General features: G+C 40.2%; 1 protein-coding gene across 8 annotated transcripts in view; it reads right to left on the bottom strand.

The window, feature by feature from the left end:
* Positions 1-22,629, bottom strand: part of NSD1 (nuclear receptor binding SET domain protein 1) — a 153,366-nt gene that overhangs the window by 90,860 nt on the left and 39,877 nt on the right. Inside the window, exon 2 of one of the 8 annotated variants that reach the window (XM_070793320.1) lies at positions 16,404-16,524. The exons of 6 other annotated variants lie outside the window; for them this stretch is intronic. The gene's annotated coding sequence lies outside the window, so the exon portion shown is untranslated. The remainder of the gene's footprint in view (positions 1-16,403; positions 16,525-22,629) is intronic. One more of the 8 variants, XM_070793321.1, reaches the window with a different exon arrangement.

The following is a 22,629-nucleotide window of genomic DNA, read 5'->3' as shown; positions in this document are numbered from 1 at the left end:
CCTGCTCACCACAACTAGAGAAAAGTCTGCACAGCAATCAAAACCCAGCACAGCCAAAAGTAAAATAGTTAAAAATAATACTAATGCCTAGTGTGTCTGTCAGATAGTAGGTGCTTAATAAATTTTTAAAAAACAGTGTCATTAGTTCTTCATGTATATACAGTTACTAGGAACACAGACAGAAGCTACAATGTTTTTTTAAAAAAACTTTTTCAAAAGCACCATGCAAAGGCGCCATTTTTGCCTATTATCATTCTGTAAGTTATCAGGGGAAAAAAAAATTACTTCAAAGTTAGCAATGGCTTCAAAACTTTAAAACCATGATACCGAGATGGGACAGAAAAACAAATCTGGTCTTTCTTGCTGGTCCCATGGTTAAGAACCCACCTGTGAATGCAGGGGACATAGGTTGGATCTCTCTAGGCCAGGAAGATTCCACATGCCGTGAAGCAACTAAGCCTGCGAGCCCCAGCTACTGAGCCAGAGTCCAGAGTACCACAATTCATAAGGCCCACACGCCATAACTACTGAAGCTTGTGCACCGTGAGCCTGTGCTCCACAACAAGAGAAGCCACCACGAGAAACCCATCATAATGAGGAGCAGCCCCTGCTCACAAATCCCACATGCTGCAACTAAAGATGCCACACAGCCAAATTAATGTTTAAAAGGAAGACAGAAGATCTGGACAGATATTTCTCCAAAGAAGATATACAGCAGGCCAATAGGCACATGAAAATATGCTCAACACTGCTAGTTGTTAGAGGAATGCAAATCAAATATGCAAAGCTATAACAAAGTACCACCTAATGCTGATCAGAATGGCCATCATTGAAAAAATATATATATCTACAAATAATAAATGCTGGAGAGGTGTGGAGAAAAGTGAAAACTGGAAAACACTTCGGAGGTTTCTCAAAAACTAAAAAGTAGAGCTGCCATATGATCCAACAATCCACCTCCTGGGCATTATCCAGAGAAAATTCCAATTGGAAAGATATATGCACCTCATGTTCACAGCAGCACTATTTACAATAGCCAAGACATGAAAGCAACCTGAATGTCCATCAACAGATGAATGGATAAAGATGCAGTATTCATATACAATGTAATTCTGAAAGTGAAAGTGTTAGTCGCTCAGTTGTATCCGACTCCTTGCGACCCCATGGACAGTAGCTCGTCAGGGTCCTCTGTCCATGGGATTTCCCAGGCAAGAGTACTTGAGTGGGTAGCTATTCCCTTCTCTAGGGGATCTTCCCAATGCAGGGACTGAAGCCAAGTCTCCCAAATTGCAGGCAGATCGGCAGATTCTTTACCATCTGAGACATCACGGAAGCACAATAGAATTTCTACTCAGTCATAACAAGGATGAAGTAATGCTCTTTGCTGGAACATGGATAGAACTAGAGAGTTTAACACTAAGTGAAGTAAACTGGGCTAAGAAAGACAAACAACATATGATATCACTTATATATGGAATCTAAAATGTTACAAATGAACTTATTTACAAAACAGAATCAGACTTAACAGAGTATGAATTTATGGTTACTAAAGGGGGAAAGGAGTATGTCAAGGCTGTATATTGTCACCCTGCTTATTTAACTTATATGCAGAGTACATCATGAGAAACGCTGGGCTGGAAGAAGCATAAACTGGAATCAAGATTGCTGGGAGAAATATCAATAACCTCAGATATGCAGATGACATCACCTTTATGGCAGAAAGTGAAGAGGAACTCAAAAGCCTCTTGATGAAAGTGAAAGTGGAGAGTGAAAAAGTTGGCTTAAAGCTCAACATTCAGAAAACTAAGATTATGGCATCTGGTCCCATCACTTCATGGGAAATAGATGTGGAAACAGTGGAAACAGTGTCAGACTTTATTTTTGGGGGCTCCAAAATCACTGCAGATGGTGACTGCAGCCATGAAATTAAAAGACACTTACTCCTTGGAAGGAAAGTTATGACCAACCTAGATAGCATATTCAAAAGCAGAGACATTACTTTGCCAACAAAGGTCCGTCTAGTCAAGGCTATGGTTTTTCCTGTGGTCATGTATGGATGTGAGAGTTGGACTGTGAAGAAAGCTGAGCGCTGCAGAATTGATGCTTTTGAACTGTGGTTTTGGAGAAGACTCTTGAGAGTCCCTTGGATGCAAGGAGATCCAACCAGTCCGTTCTGAAGGAGATCAGCCCTGGGATTTCTTTGGAAGGAATGATGCTAAAGCTGAAACTCCAGTACTTTGGCCACCTCATGCGAAGAGCTGACTCATTGGAAAAGACTGTGATGCTGGGAGGGATTGGGGGCAGGAGGAGAAGGGGACGACAGAGGATGAGATGGCTGGATGGCATCACTGACTTGATGGACGTGAGTCTGGGTGAACTCCGGGAGCTGGTGATGGACAGGGAGGCCTGGTGTGCTGTGATTCATGGGGTCGCAAAGAGTCGGACATGACTGAGTGACTGAACTGAACTGAAAGGGGAAAAGGGGGGTTGATAAATTAGGGCGTTTGGGATTAGCAAATACAAACTACTATACATAAGGTAGATAAACAAGGTCCCAGTATAAAGCAAAGGGAACTATATCCAATACATTATAACAAACTAAAATGGAAAAGAATCTGAAAGGAGAATGTGTATAACTGAATCACTTTGCTTTACGCCAGAAACTAACGCAATATTGTAAATCAAATGTACTTCAATTTTTTAAAAAAGTTAACAACCAACAAGAGGCCTATTAAACAAATTAGGCAGAAAACAATGAAATACGCAAAGTGCAGATGAAGTTAAGGGATACTGAAAGTGTAATACAAACCTTACGTAAGTTATACCAACTATTTAGAAATTATGCCTGAACTACAATGATGAAAAAAAAAGTCGCTGAGAAACACAAAAGTTTCATTAAACTAAAGGTATCATGGGTGAAGATCTTCATAAACTTGAAACATTAATTTTCTCATTATTTAATTCATTTACCAGGACAACCAAGAAAAAAAAAACAATATGATAACCTACTGGGAAAAAAAGCCTATACAAATACATATTAGTAATGAACAACAACACCCAAATACTAGTGATATTTTTAAATTAAAAAAAATTGTTTTTAGTTATTTTGGGTTAGCTGCAATATCTTCATCACAGCACATGATCTTAGCCCCTCCAAGAAATATGGGATCTTAGTTCCCAGACTGGGATGGCACATGATTCCCCTGAATTGGAAGGCAGATTCTTAACCACTGGATTGTCAGGGAAATCCCTATAAGTGACGTCAATATATAAAAAATTAGAAACAGGCAAGAATTTCAGACCAAAAACAGGCTTCCAAGCATGAAAATAGAGAAAATAAGGACAAAGGAAAATTAAAGGGGGGAAGGGATATGACTCCTCACAAGCTTAAAAATACCTCAGATAGAAAGACTCTGGAACAACTCCTTGTAAAAGCCCATAATTCAACTAAAAACCTACATACAAAGCAAAACAAGAAACACAAACATGAATTCCTGACTCCAAAATTCCTGGACAATAGCAACAAAGACTAGAGTGAAGAAGTGTCATCTAAGCTTAGAATGGAGGACAGGCATTATTGCAGAACAGCTCAAGTGGCTCAATGGTAAAGAATTTGTATACTAAGCAGCAGTCATGGGTTTGATCCCTGGGTCGGGAAGATCCCCTGAAGAAGGAAATGGCAACCCACTCCAGTATTCTTCCCTGGGAAATCCCATGGAAAAGGAGCCTAGCAGCTATAGTCCATGGATTCTCAAAGAGTTGGACACAACTTTAGTGGCTAAACAAAAACTTAAAATATAAGGAAGTGATGTGAAGGCACAGGGAGAATGCTCTCTACAAACCAAGGTTCGACAGAGGCCACCAGACATTAAGAAAGGCATGGGACAGATTCTCACCACCCTCAGAAGGAACCACCCCTTACCAACAACTACTGGACTTCTAAACTCCAAAACTTTCACTTTCCCTTGAATTTCCATCAAGAGATCCAAACCAGAACTATAATGGTTTTCTAAGATGAAACAAGCTCAGGTGGTACAGGCTAAGTTGTGTTCTACCTGAATGCTACCACAGAGTAGATAACCCTTAGATACCAGATTCTTCCCAGGCATACGAAGTAAACTATTCTTCAACCAAATCATACTACAATAGTATCTTTCTTCCCTTTAATTAAAAAAAATTTTGTAGTAAGGATAACTGGGCTTCTCTGGTGACTCAGTGGTAAAGAATCCGCCTGCCAATGCAGGGGACAAGGATTTGATCCCCAATCCAGGAAAATCCCACATGGTGAGGAGAAACTAAGCCTGTTCACCACAACTATTGAGCCTGTGCTCTAGAGCCCAGGAACCACAACTACAGAAGCCCCCGGGCTGCAACTACGGAAGCCTGTTTTCCCTAGAGCCTGTGCTCTGCAACGTGAGGGGTACTGCAGTGAGAAGCCAGAAAGCTACAATTGGAAAGTAGCCCCCACTTGCCACAACTAGAGAAAAGTCCACACAGCAACGAAGATCCAGCACAGCCAAAAGTAAATTAATTAAAAAATAAAAGAAAAACTTAACTGAGATTATCCTCTTAACAAATTTAAAATATAAAACCCATTAGTATTGTATATTGGTATATCAAACAATATCTTCTAAAATAACTTTTTAAGAGTGTACAGTGAGGACTTCCTTGCTAGTCCAGTGTGCTTAACCTGCCAAAATAAAGGACACTGGCTTGAACCCTGGTCCAGGAACTAAGATTGCACCTGCCTCAGGGCAACCAAGCCTGTGCACCACAACTACTGAGCCTGCGCACTCTAGAGCCCGAGCTCCGCAACAAGAGAAGCCACTGTGGTGAGAAGTCCATGCACCACAAACTAGAGAATAGCCCCCGCTTGCCACAATTAGAGAAATAAACAAGAATGTACAGGGATATAGGTCTTAATGTGGGGAGAAACTAACACTGTCATGACAATTATCAGAGGACTCAGTTGTCATTTTAGGTAACAATAACTGCCTAAAATTAAACTCACATTAGAAGACAATAGCAATGTGTAAGACAAAATGCATCTCTTTAGATGCTTGATTATTTGATATCTAAAAACTGATTTCGGAGAAGGCAATGGCACCCCACTCCAGTACTCTTGCCTGGAAAATCCCATGGACGGAGGAGCCTGGTAGGCAGCAGTCCATGGGGTCACACAGAGTCGGACATGACTGAGCGACTTCACTTTCACTTTTCACTTTCATGCATTGGAGAAGGAAATGGCAACCCACTCCAGTGTTCTTGCCTGGAGAATCCCAGGGACGGGGAAGCCTGGTGGGCTGCTGTCTATGGGGTCGCACAGAGTTGGACACGACTGAAGTAACTTAGCAGCAGTTCAAACCATCCATTTTGAGAACAACTTCAACTCAAACAGAGTATACATACATAATCCTCTCTCTGGTTTATAAACAAGTAAAAATCATATACCAAAGATCTGTTAGCAGTCTGCTACTGCTTCTATCAGGTTTCCCTGGTGGTTAAGTGGTAATGAATCCACCTACCAATGCAGGAGACATGGGTTTCAATCCCTGTCAGGAAGATCCCCTAGAGAAAGAAATGGTAATACACTCTAGTATTCTTGACTGGGAAATCCATGGACAGAGGAGCCTGATGTGCTAGAGTCCAGGGGGCTCTAAAAAGTCAGATAAGATTTAGCAACTAAACAATAACAACAACTGCTTTTATCAATTCCAAAAGGAGAAAAAAATATGTTTAGTAACTTATTTAAAATACCAAGTTTTGGGACTTCCCTGGAGGTCCAGTGGTTAAAATCCTGTGTTTCCACTGCAAGGGGCAAGGGTTCAATCCCTGAAAACTAAAATCCCACATGACTCAGGACACAATCCAAAAAAAGCTAAAAAAATATTACAAAATACCAAATTTTAAGTATTATTCTAAAGAATTACATTATACAGGGCTATCTGAATTTTCCTTTGGAATTTCAACTTTTTCCTACCTGTTCCTTTATTCTTTTTTTTTTTTTTAGTTCTACCAGTTTATTGCTACCAACCCGTGACCCTCCACCCTCATGCACACATGCTCAGTCATGTAACCCCATGGACTGCAGCCTGCTAGGCTCCTCTGTCCATGGACTTTTCCAGGCAAGAATACTGGAGTGGGTTGCCATTTCCTTCTCCATGTTCCTTTATTCTTATGCTGAAAGTAGGTAGTTTCAGTATTTTACAAGTAGGACACCTAAGATGACAGATTACATAAAACTCACACTGTTGTTCCTTTAAGATACGAATTTTTTGAGTAAATAAAGTAAAAATAATCTTACATTTCTGTAAGTTGGGTGGCTTATAAAGCACTTTCCAATATGATTTCATTATAACATGATAATAGCAAAGCTTATCTTTAAGTCTACAGGTAGTAGACCTCAGAGACTATAGTCACCTTAACGAAAAGGAGACCTCTCACACTATCTGTGTCCAACACTTAGCCCTAGCAGTACTTGGCAAACAGTGGGTGTTCAATAGTTACTGTCTGGCTAATTCCCCAAAATAACTAACATGATATTCTTTATTATTGAAGAAACACTTAAGCATATTATTATTGTTGTTCAGTCACTCAGTCAAGTCCAATTCTTTGTGACCCCACGAACTGTAGCAAAAGAGGCTCCCTCTGTCTACTGAATTTCCCAGCAAGAATACCAAAATGAGTTGCCACTTTCTCCTCCAAGGGATCTTCCTGACCCAGAGATAGAACCCCTGTCACCTGACTCTCCTGCACTGCCGGCAGATTCTTTAAGATGGAGCCACTGGGGGAGCCCCAAATTTCAAGGGACTTCCTTACCAAATCTGCCCTATAAGAAATACCATTGAGGGGCTGTGGTTCAGTGGTTAAGACTCCGCCTGCTCATTTAAAGGACACGGGTTCGATCCCTGGCCTGGGAAGATTCCACATGCCAAGTGACAACTAAGCCCGTGCATCACAACTACTGAGCCAGCTCTCTCTAGAGCCCATGCTCCACGAGAGACATTGTTAATAGAGCAGTATGAGCACAGCCCTTATCAGGCAGCCAGTGCTGTGCCTTATTATTCTGCACCCTATTACTAGGCAACAGTTCTTGCTCAGCCATTGGTCGGTGCTTCGGTGGGCCCTGCCCACAAGCAACCATCAATGAGGAACCATCAGGGAAATGATTCAGCCAAGGGTCAGTGGTGTGTGGAGGTCATCAGGTAGAGTGTGAGGTAAGAGTCAGATTCAGGCCTTGTCCTAAAAGGCCTCCAGCTAACTTAGCTTCTAGCCAGCAGGTGAGCTGGAGGCCCCAAGGAACAGACTGGGGACTATGTCCTTCAGGGCTTCAGAGTCCTCACTAAGGCCCTCCACTAGCCTTGGCCCAGGCTTTGAGGAAGTGGTGAACCTCTCCCCCACCCCTGTCATTTGTCTAGGCTGCAGTCAGTGAGACCTGGTCTCCCCTATTTGGGTGGCCTGAGGATACTGAGGGCCATTTGGGTTCGGTGCCTGGCTCCCTCAGTGATGACAGCTGGGCAAGATGTGGGAACCTGGCCCTGAAGGAGCTGCCGACTGAGTTCTGCCTCCTCTTAGTCAGGACTGAAAATAGTCCTGAACATTCATTGGAAGGACTGACATTGAAGCTGAAACTCCAATACTTTGGCCACCTGATGAGAAAAATTGACTCATTGGAAAAGACCCTGATGCTGGGAAAGATTGAAGGCAGGAGGAGAAGGGGACGAGAGAGGATAAGATGGTTGGATGGCATCACCGACTCAATGGACATGAGTTTGAGTAGGCTCTGGGAGCTGGTGATGGACAGGGAGGCCTGGTGTGCAGCAGTCCATGGGGTCACAAAGAGTCGGACACAACTGAGCAACTGAACTGAACTGAGACCTTGGAGAGTACAAGTAGTGCCTTGGTACCTTGCCCTTTCTTGTAAAGACAGAGAATAACATTCATTTGGTAGAGATTTATAGGAACCCTGTTACCTGACCATCACCTGACCTCAAGAACAAAAGATCTAGCACCAAGAAGTTTGAAACAACTAATCACACCCCTCCCCCATCTTTTGCTTTTAAAGGGGCTTGTGATGTAACAGTTATGTGAACCTAGCTGGGATGGCAGGGGGCTTGCTGATAGACTGGATGTGTATGCTAAAACAGAGAACTCAAGGATCACTCCTTTATGCCTTAAATACTGCAAAGATGGAGTTCCCATTTATTAAAATGGAGAAGACTACAGGAAAAGCAGGTTTGGGGAAATACAATCTGGAATTTGGTCTTGAACAAGTATAAAACTCCATGGGACTCCCCTGGAGGTCCAGTGGTTAAGACTCCCCACTTCCCACTTCCACTGCAGAGGGCACAGGTTTGATCCCTGGTTGGGGAACTTGAGTCCCACATGCCTCGGGACAACTAAACCTGCATGCCACAACTGAGTCTGTAAGCTCTAGAGCCCATGCTCCTCAACAAGAGAAGCCTGCACACTAACTAAAGATGTACTTTAAGAGGGTTAAAGTGTATCCCAACCACATCATACATCGAGTAACTGCTAAGGAAAACAACTATACTAAGTATAACAATCTAGCCAGGTACATTTAGGCACAATAAAAAATCAGACACTTTGCTGAACGCTTAATTATTTCTGATGTCACAGTAGCTTCCAAGAACAGGGTAGGAGGCTGTTTTTCTCCATAGCATGCATGCAAAAACTGAGGCAGAAATTAATTCATTTACCCAGGTTCACAAAACTATTAATAAAATATCAATGCAGGGATTCAAATCTAACTCCAATAAAAATGCTTTTAACACTGCATCATCTATTTGCTGAAGATAAACCAAAATTTTATTTACATAAGATTTTACACTTTACAAATAAATTTTCCACACTATTTAAATATATCGTAACCCCCTAACCATTTTAGAAATCCAAATATTCCCCCATCTAGAACAGCTATTGGGTTGACCAAAAGGTTCATTCGGTTTTTCCCATAAAATGGCTCTAGTAGTGCTTAGTTGTCTTTAACTTCCTTCAAAACAATTCTGTTACACTGCATTGTTATAGCTGTCATATCACCATGCATTAAAAAAAAAAAACTTATCAAGATTGGTGACTTGTTGTGTAGCAATTTTAATATTGAAGATGGAAAGAAAAAAGCAACACTTTTGGCACACTATGTTTTATTAAAGAAAGGTAAAATGCAACTCTTCCTCTTGAGAAATTTGTATGCAGGTCAGGAAGCAACAGTTAGAACTGGACATGGAACAACAGACTGGTTCCAAATAGGAAAAGGAGTACGTCAAGGCTGTAGATTGTCACCCTGCTTCTTTAACTTATATGTAGGGTACATCATGAGAAACGCTGGACTGGAAAGAAACACAAGCTGGAATCAAGATTGCCGGGAGAAATATCAACAACCTCAGATATGCATATGACACCACCCTTATGGCAGAAAGTGAAGAGGAGCTCAAAAGCCTCTTGATGAAAGTGAAAGTGGAGAGTGAAAAAGTTGGCTTAAAGCTCAACATTCAGAAAACTAAGATCATGGCATCCAGTCCCATCACTTCATAGGAAATAGATGGGGCAACAGTGGAAACAGTGTCAGGCTTTATTTTTGGGGGCTCCAAAATCACTGCAGATGGTGACTGCAGCCATGAAATTAAAAGACGCTTACTCCTTGGAAGGAAAGTTATGACCAACCTAGATAGCATATTCAAAAGCAGAGACATTACTTTGCCAACAAAGGTCCGTCTAGTCAAGGTTATGGTTTTTCCTGTGGTCATGTATGCATGTGAGAGTTGGACTGTGAAGAAGGCTGAGTGCCAAAAAATTGATGCTTTTGAACTGTGGTGTTGGAGAAGACTCTTGAGAGTCCCTTGGACTGCAAGGAGATCCAACCAGTCCGTTCTGAAGGAGATCAGCCCTGGGATTTCTTTGGAAGGAATGCTGCTAAAGCTGAAACTCTAGTACTTTGGCCACCTCATGCGAAGAGTTGACTCATTGGAAAAGACTCTGATGCTGGGAGGGATTGGGGACAGGAGGAGAAGGGGACGACAGAGGATGAGATGGCTGGATGGCATCAATGACTCGATGGACGTGAGTCTGGGTGAACCAACCGGGATTTGGTGATGGACAGGGATGCCTGGCGTGCTGCGATTCATGGGGTCGCAAAGAGTCGGACACGACTGAGCGACTGAACTGAACTGAAAAATGCAACTGAGATGCAAACAAAGATTTGTGCAGTATGTGGAGAAGGTGATGTGACTAATCAAATGTGTAAAAAATGGATTTCTAAGTTTTGCACTGGAGATTTCTCACTGGGCAATGCTCCACAGTTGAGCAGACCAGTTGAAGGGGATAGCAATTAAATCAAGATATAGAGAACAGTCAACATTAGACCATGCAGGAGACAGCTGACATGATGAAAAGTGGATAATATATAATACTGTGGAATAGAAAAGATCATAGAACAAGTGAAATGAACCCCCACCAACCACACCAAAGACCAGTCTTCATCCGAAGAAGGTAATGTTGTGTATACTGTGCTATTGGAAGGGGATCCTCTACTATGAGCTAATTCTGGAAAACAAAACAATTAATTCCAACAGGCACTACCCCCAGCTGGACCAACTGAAAGCAGCGCTTGACAAAAAATGACCAGAACTAGTCAACAGAAACCACGTTATCTTCCATCAGGATAAAACCAAGACTACATTGCATGTTTCTTTGATAACCAGACAAAAACTGTTACAGCTTAGCTGGGAAGTTCTGATTCATCCACTGTATTCACCCGACAAGGCACCTTTGGATTTCTATTTATTTCAGTCTTTACAAAATTCTCCTAATGGAAAAAATTTCAATTCTCTGGAAGACTGTAAAAAGTACCTGGTACAGTTCTTTGCTCAAAAAGATAAAAAGTTTGGTAAGGTAGGATTATAAAGTTGCCTGAAAAATGTCAGAACGAAGTAGAACAAAACGGTAAATGTGTTGTTCAATAATTCTTGGTGAAAATGTGTCTTTTATTTTTACTTTAAAACCATAGGAACTCTTTGGCCAACTCAATAACTTTAGGGAATTCCTCGGAGAAAAGCCTCTTGATGAAAGTGAAAGTGGAGAGTGAAAAAGTTGGCTTAAAGCTCAACATTCAGAAAACGAAGATCATGGCAGCTGGTCCCATCTCTTCATGGGAAATAGATGGGGCAACAGTGGAAACAGTGTCAGACTTTGTTTTTTTGGGCTCCAAAATCACTGCAGATGGTGACTGCAGCCATGAAATTAAAAGACGCTTACTCCTTGGAAGGAAAATTATGACCAACCTAGATAGTATATTCAAAAGCAGAGCTATTACTTTGCCAACAAAGGTCCGTCTTGTCAAGGCTATGGTTTTTCCAGTGGTCATGTATGGAAATGAGAGTTGGACTGTGAAGAAAGCTGAGCGCTGAAGAATTGATGCTTTTGAACTGTGGTGTTGGAGAAGACTCTTGAGAGTCCCTTGGACTGCAAGGAGATCCAACCAGTCCATTCTAAAGGATACCAGTCCTGGGTGTTCATTGGAAGGACTGATGCTAAAGCTGCAACTCCAGTACTTTGGCCACCTCATGAGAAGAGTTGACTCATTGGAAAAGACCCTGATGCTGGGAGGGATTGGAGGCAGGAGAAGGGGACGACAGAGGATGAGATGGCTGGATGGCATCACTGACTCAATGGACATGAGTTTGAGCAAACTCCGGGAGATAGTGAAGGACAAGGAAGCCTGGCGTGCTGCAGCCCATGGGGTTGCAAAGAGTCGGGACATGAATGAGCGACTGAAGAACAACAAATACATTTGAATGCTATACAGAAATTTTCTGGGGCTTCCCTGGTGGCTCAGTGGTAAAGAATACGTCTGCCAATGCAAGAGACGGGTTCGATCCCTGATGTGAGAAGATTCCACATGCCATGGAGCAACTAAGCCCATATACCACAACTACTGAAGCCCGGGCACTCTAGGGCCTGTGTTTCACAACAAGGAAGCCATCACAACGAGGAGCCCGTGTAGCACAACTAAAGAGTAACTCTCCGTATCTAGAGAAAAGCCTATGTAGCAAGGAAGACCCAGGACAGCCAAAATTAATTAATAAATTTAAAAAAACACTGACTCTCTGAAGTCAAACTTACAAAGTTATAAAGGGCCTAACACAAAGTTACAACTCAAAAGCAGCTGCTATATTATTATTCACTGTGTTTCTTTGCAAAGGTATTATTTCAATTATTTTAAGAATTAATATGGCAGCACAGGCACTTAACCTCCATTTAACACTATGTTTAGAGAAATATTTCAAATTCAAAATAACTGACCTAAAAATATTTAAATAGAAACACAATTCCAATGCTATTATATAATTTACATAGTATTTTAACTTATTAAGATTCCCTGGTAGCTCAGCTGGTAAAGAATCTGCCTGCAATGTGGGAAACCTGGGTTTGATCCCTGGGTTGGGAAGATCCCCTGGAGAAGGGAAAGGCTACTCACTCCAATATTCTGGCCTGGAGAATTCCATTCGGTCGTAAAGAGTCGAACATGACTGAGCGACTTTCACTTTCTGCTGCTGCTGTCACTTCAGTCGTGTCCGACTCTGTGTGACCCCATAGACGGCAGCCCCCCAGGCTCCCCTGTCCCTGGGATTCTCCAGGCAAGAACACTGGAGCGGGTTGCCATTTCCTTCTCCAATGCATGAAAGTGAAAAGTGAAAGTGAAATCGCTCAGTCGTATCCAACCCTCAGCAACCCCATGGACTGTAGCTTTCCAGGCTCCTCCGTCCATGGGATTTTCCAGGCAAGAGTACTGGAGTGGGGTGCCACTGCCTTTCACTTTCTAGAACTTATTAAAAATGAGTGTCCTCTCTGAGGGATAAACTATTCCCAAAGAGACTGTGAAAGACAGAGGGACCAAATGACTTGTCCATGACTATGAGATAAGTAGGGTAACAAGATAAATAGCTATACTATTCTGTGCATATGTAATTCACTAATACTTTGGCCACCTGATGAGAAGAGCTGACTCATTTGAAAAGACCCTGATGCTGGGAAAGATTGAGGGCAGGAGGAGAAGGGGACGACAGAGGATGAGATGGTTGGATGGCATCACCAACTCAGTGGACATGGATTTGGGTGAACTCCGGGAGTCGGTGATGGACAAGGAGGCCTGGTGTGCTGCGGTTCACGGGGTCACAAAGAGTTGGACACGACTGAGTGACTGAACTGAAATGAACTCAGAGTGACTAAATTTAAAGTCTTAATCCTTCATATACATTTGCTTATAATTAAATGAGGAATTAAATACACTGCCAGTCAGCATAACAGAAATGTACGGGCTTAACTCCTGCTATGCTCTTAAACCACCTGTGAGACTCTGAAGAGTTACTCTACCTCTCTTAGTTGGCAGTTTGTTTCTCTGCCTGTGAAGTAGGATAATACCTCCAATTTTGTAGGAGGCTGAACAACTCTAATACTATTTTTAATTCAGTACAAGAAATCAAAAATAAATTATAGCTATTTTTAGTCAGTGATTACAATTCTTCTACCTTATGAGAATTGTGATTTCCTTTCCCATTATCAACCAGAACTGTAAAGGAAATGTTCAACTCTAGAATAGAAAGTAAAATAGTACTTTAAGCATCTGCTTTACTCCCACCTTGCTCACAGCTACATAGTCAAATAAATGTTTGTGTGTATTCTAGTTGTCAAAGCTCTTTTAACATCCATTTGATCATACGAATCTCAAAAACAACCAGGTGAGGTAGGCAGCACAGTTTTTATTATCCCATATTTACAGCAGACCAGGAAAGAGAGACAAAGAGTGATCCTGTCAGAAGTGTAGACAGCTTTAACAAAAGGTGGGGATTAGAAGTCAGCATCGTCTGATCCCTACTTCACCATACCAATCAAAGAACAAAGGAGTGAACTGGAGTCCTTAAGTCTCCTCTCACCAATCCTCTCTACAGTGCAGATGGCAGTCAGAGCTACGTCTATTAACTTTCACTGAGAAAAAAAGGGGATCTGGGACCCATGTAGCAAAAAAAAATCTAGCAAAGAGTAGTTAGATAAACGATTTCTGGCAGCATTACAATTTTAACCTACAGCAAGCTGAGGCAAAAGACTAAAGATTATTGTGTACAACTTAATTGTTATGAGTAAGAAATGACCTCTTGTTTATTGGCTAAGTATCAGAAACAAAAGATCAAAGAGAAAGTCATTGACAATAGATCAAAGAAAATCACTGAAGTCTTGGAAAAGGACAGCAGAAAAGCAGGGAACTGGTCCACTGAAAGCTGGAAAGTAGAGCAGCTGCTAGGTTAGTCATGGAAACAGGTGTATTGAGGACCACACAGTAATTAAGGCTGAGGCTAGGAGACTATCAGTGGAAGCCCCGCCTGGATGTAACATGAAGCTGCTCACAAAGGGCAGCCTGCTCACAAGGTAGAACAGAAACATGCAGGCCAAGGCATTCCTGCTTAGCCCAGACCTTTGGCTTTATGCCATAAAAATTCTCAAACCCACAATAAAACAGGTTTGATAACAGCACAGAAGACAGGCCTGAAAGGGTGCAGCCCTCTACAACCCCAAAAGGCTAGAACGAGAGAGGAGAGCTATACTCTCTGGCCTGATGCAAGAAAAGAAAATGGCATGTATGCCATTATGTCTGTACGTTATACTGGAACTGAATGATTTAAACATTAGTTTGGAGATATCCTTGAACTCTTAATCTGGAGAATTTCGTAACACTGACAAGAAGCATTTTTGCTACAATAGAAAACTTAGTGCCAAAACATTACAGCATAAATCACTTCATTTTTCACAGTCTTTCTGTCCACAAATTTTTCTTTCACTGTTTGAGAAGCTATTATGTCCCCACGATTCCCATTCATCATTATACCATGTAACTATTGGGTACGACCTGGGGCTTATTTTCCCTCTGACTTCTGCTTTAGTCTATGCCTTTTACGGATTTGCTTCTACTTCAGAAGAAACAGATCAACGGTTCTCAATCCTAGCCAGACCCTCATACCCACCCACAGGCCTGGAGACTCTGATTCAATATACACAAAGTGAGGTTTTTGGCATCTAGTTGTGCATCTGATGAACAGCCAAGGTTGAAAACAAACCATATAGCTAGCTAGTATTTTATTGTAATTATAGGCCTGAGTGAGTTTGTTTTGGTGGGGGAGAACAGGTAAGAAAAATTTTTTAAAAAGGTATTCTGACACCAGCAAGAGGTAACTGACTATACAATTCCAATGTAAAGTCACACAAGAAAAAGGAAGTGTTTTTCTGATACTCCAAGTAGGAGAAAATGAAAATGTATATTCTTTCTATTTTAAATCTCATAGTGACAATGAGGCAGATATCAATTACTATCTGTTTTAGGTGTAGAATCTGAGGCTCAGAAATGGGAAGTGAGCTGGTAAATGCCAAACAGAGCCATGTCTGTGCTCTGTTCAATTGCCCATACTCTTTTCACTAGATCACAACACAGAAAAACAAATAAAAACATCAGCCTTTAGTATCTGTAACTATACTCAACCTCAACACAATCAGTGACCTTACTCTCTCATTCAATAAGGGGATTCTGCTCATAAACTCTCACCAGGTAATGTTCCTCACAACACCTTTACATCATAATTCAACTAACAGAAGATGCCTCAGTCTCTTCAAAAAAGACATCTGTTCTCCTTACTGTACTTCTTTATCTGAGTCAAAATTAGTCAATACTGTTAAGAGAAATTAATCAATACTGTAAGGAGACAAGTCACTAACGGATAGTACTAAACTTGAGTCAGCTCAAGTTTAAAACAAAGATGCCCTCAGAAAACACAGTAAAACAATTTGTATAGCTTTCTGCAATTTAAAAAAAGGGGCAATAAAACTGGCATGGAGAAAACATAAATAAATAAATAAAAGGCAAATTTTACCCAATCTAACTTTATATGTCCCCATGTACCTTAAAAAAAAAAAAAAAAAGCAATGTTTTTTGCCATACCTAAGTGATTTCCTCAAGATAACAAGAAGACTAGAATATGTGGCCTTCTATTCTAGTGTCTTTTCCCTAAGGCTATGCTGTCTTTCCAGTCTTAATACCCTACAACACCAGCCCTCTCATACAATGGAGAGACCCAGGATGCATGAATTTTGGTACAAGCTGTGATGATCTACAAACCTCATGTCTTGATTATTTTGAAGCAAATCCCCAGATATATTTTCCTTCATGATACTTCAGTATGTATCTCTAAAGGAACGTTTAATTAACATTTATTATCTATTAATAGACTATTCTAAAGAACAGAAATAGACAGCCCAAACACAGGTGAACTGGCTTCCTTCCCCCTTGCCCTCCTCCACATGCGACACCAACTGTTTCCCCCTGTAACAACACATTTTACATTTACTGGTTCAGGTGATCTCTCCCTCTGGACTTCTCAAAATCCTTGTGCTGAAACTCCATCCAAAAAGTAGTTTCAATTGTGTTCCTCAGAGAGTGTATCTTGAAGAGTCCCTCAGGGTCTGCCCAAGAGAGGAAGAAGAAAATATGCCTTTTCTCCATCCCAAATTAAAGCAGCGCCATCTTTTTTCTGTTCTATACTGATGTTCTGGATGAGATTCCATTTCAAACATATGATATTGATTATATGAGGAAAATTTTTTAAACGACATAAATTAACTTATTTACAAACAGACTCAGGGCCTTACATAACGAATTTATGGTTATGGGGATTGTGGAATAGACCAACTGGAACTTTGGAATTCACATGTAAACATTATTATATTTAAAATAAACAGGGAACTCTCTGGCTGTCCAGTGGTTAGGACTCCGTGCTCTCATTGTGGAGGGCCCAGGGTTCAATCCCTGGTGTGGGAACTAAGATCCCACAAGCTGTGTGATGTGGCCAAGAAAAAAAAAAGAAAGAAAATAGATAACCAACAAGGATGTATAGCCCAAGGAATTCTGATCAGTACTCTGTAATAGTCTAAATGAGCTGAATCACAACATTGTTAATCTAACTGTACTTCAATATAAAATAAAAATTCTAAAAAAAACCTAGTTATTAAAATATTTTTACACTAAAAAAAGTAATAGTGTGCACCACCATTATTTAAAAACAAAAACAAAATGGAGTGAATAATATATGCATTTGCTTATATATGTATAAAATATCTCAAAGGATAACACATAAGAACTGATAAACTGATTTACCAGGGACAGAAACTGGCTGATTTAAATACTTTTCACTATAAATCTTTTATAGCATATAAGGTTGTAAAATGCCATTTTCAAGCAGGAAACAAAAAAGAATGGCTCTAAAATCTTAACTGAAACAAATAATTTATTTAGAAGGCATCATGAGAGAGAGAGGAAAATCTGGGCATTGGTATAAAGAGTTTCCTCTCACCATAGTCAATGTGAGTACACAATCTATCTCGGAATTAAAAAAAGAAAGGAAATCTGAAAGGCAGATTCTCAGGATGCCCAGGATTCAATCATAAGCTCACAGACTTTGCACAATTACTAAATTACTGTAGTTCCTTTTAGCCTTTACTCAAGCTTGTTCCTCTGCCTAAAATGGTCTTTTAGTTCCCTTCCCCCCTATAAAAAGAATGAAATAATGCTATCTGCAGCAACATGAAAGGACCCAGAGATTATCTTACTAGTGAAGCCAAAAAAAAATCCTATCATATACATGTGGGATCTAAAAAACTGATACAAATGAACTTATTTACAAAACAGAAATAGACTCACAGACACAGAAAACAAATTTATGATTACCAAAGGGGAAAGAGAAGTGGAGATAAAGTAGGAGTTTGGAATTAAAATATACACACTACTATGTCTAAAATAAATAACCAACAAGGACCTGTTGTACAGCACATGGAACCATGTTGTAATAATCTATAATGGAAAAGTATCTAAAAAAAGAATACATGTATAACTGAGTCACTCTGCTGTACACATTAAACTAACACAACAGTATAACCATATTTCAATAAAAAATTTAAAAAGAAAAAAGATACACATTCAAGAAAAAGAAAATTCATTTCTCCCACTCTCACCACTACCCTCCCAATCTCTTTTATGTCCAGTTAACTCTTATTTAATCTTTGGATTCCCAGTCTACACATTCTCAGGGAAAACTCCCTAAGTAAGCACCAAACTATATCAAGTCTTCCTGGGATGCAAGCTCCAAGTTCCCTATACTTTTCCTCTCCCCCTCCCCCTTTCTTTCTTTGTGAGGGCGGAGGTGGGGATCGCACAGTGTGGCTTGTAGGATCTTAGCTCCTGGACTAAGGATCAAACCCAGGCCCCTGGGAATGACAGAGTCCGAACCACTGGACTGCTAGGGAATTCCCTACTTCCCTTCCTAATCCTCAGTTTAACTGTAGTTACATAGGTATTGTGGAGTATCCAGTTTAATGTTAGCCTCCCACACAGTACTCAAAGGAGGGTCACTATATTCCCAGTACTTAAAACAGTGTCTGGCACATTGTTAATGCTCAATATTTGTTGAATAATGAATGAATAAATGAAAGATAAAAAAATAACTTAATGAGATATTGTAAAAGTTTGTATCTTTCATTTTACTCCCTGCAACATAAAGCAGCTTTAAGTCCTACTTACATGTAAGTGGGAAAACAACAGCTGCATGCACAGAGGTGCAAAGTACCTGCTAAAGTGTCACACTCATTTAAGAACCACAGCCAATGGGCATTTTCTCCTTTGGCTGCCAGTAGTCTACTTGGAATATTCCAGAAATTTAACTAGTCCCCTTCAGTAGTGTATGGTATGATTCCCACACAGAATCAGAAATAAAAATACAAAGATCTGTTGAGAAAAGAAAGCTACAGCATGTGCTAAGAGGACCCTGATACAAACTGGAAGGAACCAGAAAACAAGTTTCACAGTTTATCCATGTAGATTCTCAATGCTAAACCTGTTGCATTTATGAAAATGATGTATCTGAAGTTTCTGGTGAACAAATAGGATCAAACACCAACTCAAATGATGAAGAGCCCACAGGTCTTAAATCTACTGAAGTTAAGTAAATATGCTGAGCTAATCGGTGACCCACATAGCTTGAAAACCCAATGTTTGTGGATCAGTATTTGACTCTTTAAAGAAAAACTTTGACCCTTTAGAAATTGGGACCAACGTGAATCTTTGGTTTAGAGGAAAAAACATTTCTGAAAACCTTCAACCATGTGGCAAGACCTTTTACATGTAATATAATGGAATCATAAAAAATGCTAATAGGTGGGGTATTAACCTCCATTTTACTACTGAGAAACCCAAAACAGAAAATTTCCAATGGGACATCATTAATTGTTGAGCTCAATTCTGACTGATTCCCAAAGTTTGGGTATCTACCATCTTGCTCTCTGCAAAAAGTCTGGGCTTGGACTCTGAACTAAGATCTAGAGTTAAAAGAAAAACCTGAGCATATCACCAGAGGCAGATTTTTGAAAACCAAATTTTTTTTTAATTTTTCTAAGTTAGTATAAACTCTTTCAACACAATCCTTTTAGATTTATACTGTACTAATCAGGAAAAGTAATGATAAAACCTATTTTAAACATATCAAATAAAATGTAGACAGTATTCAGAATTTGCAATCATAAAATTTAAAAGAACAATTTAGTTTTTAACACTTCAATTTTGAAACACTGTTTGAAGAAACTAAAATGAAGAAAAAGTAGAATTTTCTAATTTGAATGTTCACATCACAAATAAGCTTTACTGTAAAACGCAGACAGGATGTATCACTTGCCATTCTAGAGATATTTTTAGAATTTTACCTTGTGTATTATTATTTTAAGTGACATACAAAATATCCTTTTCCATGTGGTTTAAATACTACTATGTATCATAGACAAAGCTTTAACACTATTTGCCCTTCCAAGAATAACCTCTGAATAAGACTTTAAATACTGTTTCCAATAACGTAAATGCAATTCAAATTATCTTTCTACTGACCACAGAAAATTAACCCTCGTTTTTTGTGATCACATAGTTGATGACACAGCCCCAAAACAAAATCAATGAAGTAATAAATACGTACAATCTATACTTTGGTGAGTTAAAAGATAGTAACAGTTTTGGCCAGTAGTATTTGAATGTATAACAATTTCCTACAACTGATTCAGTCTCTGACAAGACCCTACTTATTTTAATTCACATCTCTAAAATATACATCTAGATTTAATCTCTTTCCTCTCTGAGGATCAAGAATGAGAAATGACTTAGATATTTCTCTAACAGAATATTCATTCTTTCCTCCTAAAAATATTTGTTGCTTACCTACTTATGAGAAACTGTAGCAGGGCTCAAAGATACAAAATAAAGACAACACAATCCCAAGCTTGAAGTTGTAAGTTTACTGGGGGGATACAGGACAGAACAATAATCAAAACATATATGAAAAATGCTGTAACAGTATTATGGGAACACAGAACTTTTTATCCACCTTTCTGAAAACCAAGGAAGAGTATTAAGAGAGTAAGAAGAAATGCTAACCAAGTAACAATATGAGTATCAGACTACCTATAAACATCTTTCCCATTAACCAGCAAAGTTGTATCTGTAGTTAATTTAACTAATGAATTAGTTTTAATTCATTAAAACTTAAAATATGAGATGTGTTTATGAACAATATTTTGACATAACACACCAGAATTTGTAAATAAGTATGGTCCTTACAAGACCATTTAAAATAGTTCTCAGGATAACTTACACAGGAGAGTGATAACTTTTTCTGTTAATGTCCAAATAGTAAATATTTCATACAGTCTTTTTCCCAACTACTCAATTCTTCCATTATAGTACAAAAGTAGCCACAGACAACACATAAAAAACCCAAGTTTCAGCAGAACTTTTTGGTTACTGAAATTTTAATTTTGTATCATTTTAACACGGTACATAATATTTTCTTTTTGATTTGATTTGATCCCATTCAAAAACAAAAAACCTATTCTTGGCTGGTGGGCTGTTACAAAGACAGGTGGTAGACAGATTTATCTGTAGTAAAAAACTACTAACAAGTCAACTCTACATACCACATGATAAAACTCTTTCATATTAATTACAAATTACATGCAGAACCTAAACTACTATCTATCAGTTTAACTTCTTCACCAGATTCCATTCTTACTTGATTTTCCCTAATAAAAGCAAGGTCTGGGGACCTTCTCCAGTGGTCCAGTGGTTAAGACTCCCCTCTTCCACTGCAGGGGGTACAGGTTCGATCCCTGGTCAGGGAACTAGGATCCCACATGTCGTAAGGTGTTGCCAAAAAGAGAAAAACGAGGCCCAACAATGAATACAAAAAATAAACTCCCAAAAAACTGCACAAAGGCTGTAACGGTCAAATATGTCTCGAATGGCAACGTTAAAGGCCAGTCCCTCCACAAAAATAACAACTCAACAGGAGAAAGAAAAACTACCACAAACAACTACACAACCATCTTGAACAACTAAAAAGGCCTGCAACAATCAAGCAAAAGATTAATCAAGAAAAGGGGCGAGGCTGCCAGCTTTTTATACTCAGTACCTGTGGGACACCCAAGTAGACAATGGGTGCCCCCAAGGCTAGGACAGGTCTGGCCTTAGCAGATGTGGGCTGTGTGGGAGTATGCACATGGAGGCTGGGCCAGGGTCTGAGCTGCTTCCATAGTTCCCACACTGCAAGTACTCTGGTCCTGGTACCAGACTTCACTGGATCTGAGCTGGTAGATACACACCGGTAGTTTTGTAAATGCAGTGCCTGAGGGACACCAGGGCCTACAATCAGCATTCCCACAGTTGAATCAGGGATGAGGACAGTGCCAGCAACAGTGTACTTTGTGAGCTTACACAATAGGTTTTAGGTGACACCACAAAGCACACTCCCCAGTGGACAGCTCCAGCAGAGGAATACTCAGTGGCTCCTCTACCAATGGGAATGCTCCAATCCCATCTACCTCACAGCACAGCTCAGAAACTGAGGGCTTCTACTCCTACAACTATGGGCTTCCCTGATAGCTCAGTTGGTAAAGAATCCGCCTGCAACGCAGGAGACCCCAGTCAATTCCTGGGTTGGGAAGATTTGCTGGAGAAGGGATAGGGTACCCACTCCAGTATTCCTGGGCTTCCTGTGGCTCAGATGGTAAAGAATCTGACTGCAATGCGGGAGACCTGGATTTGATCCCTGGGTTGGGAAGATACCCTGGAGAAAGGAAAGGCTACCCACTCCAGTATTCTGGCCTGGAGAATTCCATGGACTGTAAAGTCCAGGTGGTCACAAAGAGTCGGACACGACCGAGTGACTTTCACTTTCGCTCCTACAACTAAGGAGCAGACTCTGCCCATAACAGGGCTATGACAACCACAGAGCAAAGAGGTGGCCACGCTCAACTTCCAGTGCAGGCTCTGGTCACAACACAAGGTACACCCCTTTATCAAGGGGATAAAAGTCAGCACACACTGAGGAAAGAGGTAGCAGGCATCCATACTAAAAACAGCCCTCACACCAAAAATGTTAAAACTTGGAGACTACAAGGGATGCTCCCACATAAAAAGACCCCTCGAAGACCACAGCAAAAAACTGTTTTTCATAAACTCATAGAGTAAGAAATATAAGT

This window comes from Bos indicus, chromosome 7 (genome assembly GCF_029378745.1).
Source record: "Bos indicus isolate NIAB-ARS_2022 breed Sahiwal x Tharparkar chromosome 7, NIAB-ARS_B.indTharparkar_mat_pri_1.0, whole genome shotgun sequence".
In the NCBI taxonomy this organism is placed as follows: Eukaryota; Metazoa; Chordata; class Mammalia; order Artiodactyla; family Bovidae; genus Bos; species Bos indicus.
The sequence above is the reverse complement of the archived record's forward strand: the minus strand, read 5'-3'. Positions and strand labels throughout refer to the sequence as shown.